Genomic DNA, 3,993 nt, shown 5'->3' with positions numbered 1-3,993 from the left:
CGAACACAGCCCGGAGACCCCTGGGGCAAAAACGGCTTCCGACGAACAATAGGTGCTTGCTGTGGAACACCTATCCCAAGTGGGGGTAGCCAGCTCAACAAAATGCCACACACCCAGGTGTAAGAAACAACATTGCCCAGGCATGGTCTAAGCCCCTCACCTCGTCCCTGTGCTTTGGGGAGCCGGAGGGACAGCCGAGGCACACGGCCCTGAGACCCCTTTGCAAAAAGACGGCTTCCCACGGAGACAGTTTTCCTGAGGTGTAGACCCTATCCCAAGTGGTTGTGGCAAGGTAAAGCAAATGCCCTCCACTTCTCTGGAAGAAACCACAGTGCCCAGCCATGTTCTAAGCCCTCCCATCCTCCCTGGGCTTCTGGCAGCAGGAGTGAAAAGAGAGGAGCAGAGCACTGGGACCCGTTTGGGAAAACCCGGCTTCCCACGGGAAAGTCTTTCTCCACGTGCAGACATGCTCCCAGGTGCCTGTGGCAAGGGGAAGGAAATGCCATACACTGACCTGGAAGAGACCACAGGGCCCAGGCACAGTCTGAACCCTTCCCTCAACCCGGCGGTTTTGCTAGCAGGAGTTCAACCCCAACGAACACAGCCCGGAGACCCCTGGTGCAAAAACGGCTTCCGACGATCAATAGGTGCTTGCTGTGGAACACCTATTCCAAGTGGGGGAAGCCAGCTCAACAAAATGCCACACACCCAGGTGTAAGAAACAACATTGCCCAGGCATGGTCTAAGCCCCTCACCTCGTCCCTGTGCTTTGGGGAGCCGGAGGGACAGCCGAGGCCCACGGCCCTGAGACCCCTTTGCAAAAAGACGGCTTCCCACAGAGACAGTTTTCCTGAGGTGTAGACCCTATCCCAAGTGGTTGTGGCAAGGTAAAGCAAATGCCCTCCACTTCTCTGGAAGAAACCACAGTGCCCAGCCATGTTCTAAGCCCTCCCATCCTCCCTGGGCTTCTGGCAGCAGGAGTGAAAAGAGAGGAGCAGAGCACTGGGACCCGTTTGACAAAACCCGGCTTCCCACGGGAAAGTCTTTCTCCACGTGCAGACATGCTCCCAGATGCCTGTGGCAAGGGGAAGGAAATGCCATACACTGACCTGGAAGAGACCACAGGGCCCAGGCACAGTCTGAACCCTTCCCTCAACCCGGCGGTTTTGCTAGCAGGAGTTCAACCCCAACGAACACAGCCCGGAGACCCCTGGAGCAAAAACGGCTTCCGACGAACAATAGGTGCTTGCTGTGGAACACCTATCCCAAGTGGGGGTAGCCAGCTCAACAAAATGCCACACACCCAGGTGTAAGAAACAACATTGCCCAGGCATGGTCTAAGCCCCTCACCTCGTCCCTGTGCTTTGGGGAGCCGGAGGGACAGCCGAAGCCCACGGCCCTGAGACCCCTTTGCAAAAAGACGGCTTCCCACGGAGACAGTTTTCCTGAGGTGCAGACCCTATCCCAAGTGGTTGTGGCAAGGTAAAGCAAATGCCCTCCACTTCTCTGGAAGAAACCACAGTGCCCAGCCATGTTCTAAGCCCTCCCATCCTCCCTGGGCTTCTGGCAGCAGGAGTGAAAAGAGAGGAGCAGAGCACTGGGACCCGTTTGACAAAAACCGGCTTCCCACGGGAAAGTCTTTCTCCACGTGCAGACATGCTCCCAGGTGCCTGGGGCAAGGGGAAGGAAATGCCATACACTGACCTGGAAGAGACCACAGGGCCCAGGCACAGTCTGAACCCTTCCCTCAACCCGGCGGTTGTGCTAGCAGGAGTTCAACCCCAACGAACACAGCCCGGAGACCCCTGGGGCAAAAACGGCTTCCGACGAACAATAGGTGCTTGCTGTGGAACACCTATCCCAAGTGGGGGTAGCCAGCTCAACAAAATGCCACACACCCAGGTGTAAGAAAGAACATTGCCCAGGCATGGTCTAAGCCCCTCACCTCGTCCCTGTGCTTTGGGGAGCCGGAGGGACAGCCGAGGCACACGGCCCTGAGACCCCTTTGCAAAAAGCAGGCTTCCCACGGAGACAGTTTCCTGAGGTGCAGACCCTATCCCAAGTGGTTGTGGCAAGCTAAAGCAAATGCCCTCCACTTCTCTGGAAGAAACCGCAGTGCTCAGCCATGTTCTAAGCCCTCCCATCCTCCCTGGGCTTCTGGCAGCAGGAGTGAAAAGAGAGGAGAAGAGCACTGGGACCCGTTTGACAAAAACCGGCTTCCCACGGGAAAGTCTTTCGCCTCGCGCAGACATGCACCCAGCTGCCTGTGGCAAGGGGAAGGAAATGCCATACACTGACCTGGAAGAGACCACAGGGCCCAGGCACAGTCTGAACCCTTCCCTCAACCCGGCGGTTTTGCTAGCAGGAGTTCAACCCCAACGAACACAGCCCGGAGACCCCTGGTGCAAAAACGGCTTCCGACGATCAATAGGTGCTTGCTGTGGAACACCTATTCCAAGTGGGGGAAGCCAGCTCAACAAAATGCCACACACCCAGGTGTAAGAAACAACATTGCCCAGGCATGGTCTAAGCCCCTCACCTCGTCCCTGTGCTTTGGGGAGCCGGAGGGACAGCCGAGGCCCACGGCCCTGAGACCCCTTTGCAAAAAGACGGCTTCCCACAGAGACAGTTTTCCTGAGGTGTAGACCCTATCCCAAGTGGTTGTGGCAAGGTAAAGCAAATGCCCTCCACTTCTCTGGAAGAAACCACAGTGCCCAGCCATGTTCTAAGCCCTCCCATCCTCCCTGGGCTTCTGGCAGCAGGAGTGAAAAGAGAGGAGCAGAGCACTGGGACCCGTTTCAAAAACCCGGCTTCCCACGGGAAAGTCTTTCTCCACGTGCAGACATGCTCCCAGATGCCTGTGGCAAGGGGAAGGAAATGCCATACACTGACCTGGAAGAGACCACAGGGCCCAGGCACAGTCTGAACCCTTCCCTCAACCCGGCGGTTTTGCTAGCAGGAGTTCAACCCCAACGAACACAGCCCGGAGACCCCTGGAGCAAAAACGGCTTCCGACGAACAATAGGTGCTTGCTGTGGAACACCTATCCCAAGTGGGGGTAGCCAGCTCAACAAAATGCCACACACCCAGGTGTAAGAAACAACATTGCCCAGGCATGGTCTAAGCCCCTCACCTCGTCCCTGTGCTTTGGGGAGCCGGAGGGACAGCCGAAGCCCACGGCCCTGAGACCCCTTTGCAAAAAGACGGCTTCCCACGGAGACAGTTTTCCTGAGGTGCAGACCCTATCCCAAGTGGTTGTGGCAAGGTAAAGCAAATGCCCTCCACTTCTCTGGAAGAAACCACAGTGCCCAGCCATGTTCTAAGCCCTCCCATCCTCCCTGGGCTTCTGGCAGCAGGAGTGAAAAGAGAGGAGCAGAGCACTGGGACCCGTTTGACAAAAACCGGCTTCCCACGGGAAAGTCTTTCTCCACGTGCAGACATGCTCCCAGGTGCCTGGGGCAAGGGGAAGGAAATGCCATACACTGACCTGGAAGAGACCACAGGGCCCAGGCACAGTCTGAACCCTTCCCTCAACCCGGCGGTTGTGCTAGCAGGAGTTCAACCCCAACGAACACAGCCCGGAGACCCCTGGGGCAAAAACGGCTTCCGACGAACAATAGGTGCTTGCTGTGGAACACCTATCCCAAGTGGGGGTAGCCAGCTCAACAAAATGCCACACACCCAGGTGTAAGAAACAACATTGCCCAGGCATGGTCTAAGCCCCTCACCTCGTCCCTGTGCTTTGGGGAGCCGGAGGGACAGCCGAGGCACACGGCCCTGAGACCCCTTTGCAAAAAGCCGGCTTCCCACGGAGACAGTTTCCTGAGGTGCAGACCCTATCCCAAGTGGTTGTGGCAAGCTAAAGCAAATGCCCTCCACTTCTCTGGAAGAAACCGCAGTGCTCAGCCATGTTCTAAGCCCTCCCATCCTCCCTGGGCTTCTGGCAGCAGGAGTGAAAAGAGAGGAGCAGAGCACTGGGACCCGTTTGACAAA

Source organism: Ursus americanus, unplaced genomic scaffold (assembly GCF_024610735.1).
Source record: "Ursus americanus isolate L20-20 unplaced genomic scaffold, mUrsAme1.1.p SCAF_54, whole genome shotgun sequence".
Lineage (NCBI taxonomy): Eukaryota > Metazoa > Chordata > Mammalia > Carnivora > Ursidae > Ursus > Ursus americanus.
Note: the sequence above shows the minus strand (reverse complement) of the source record.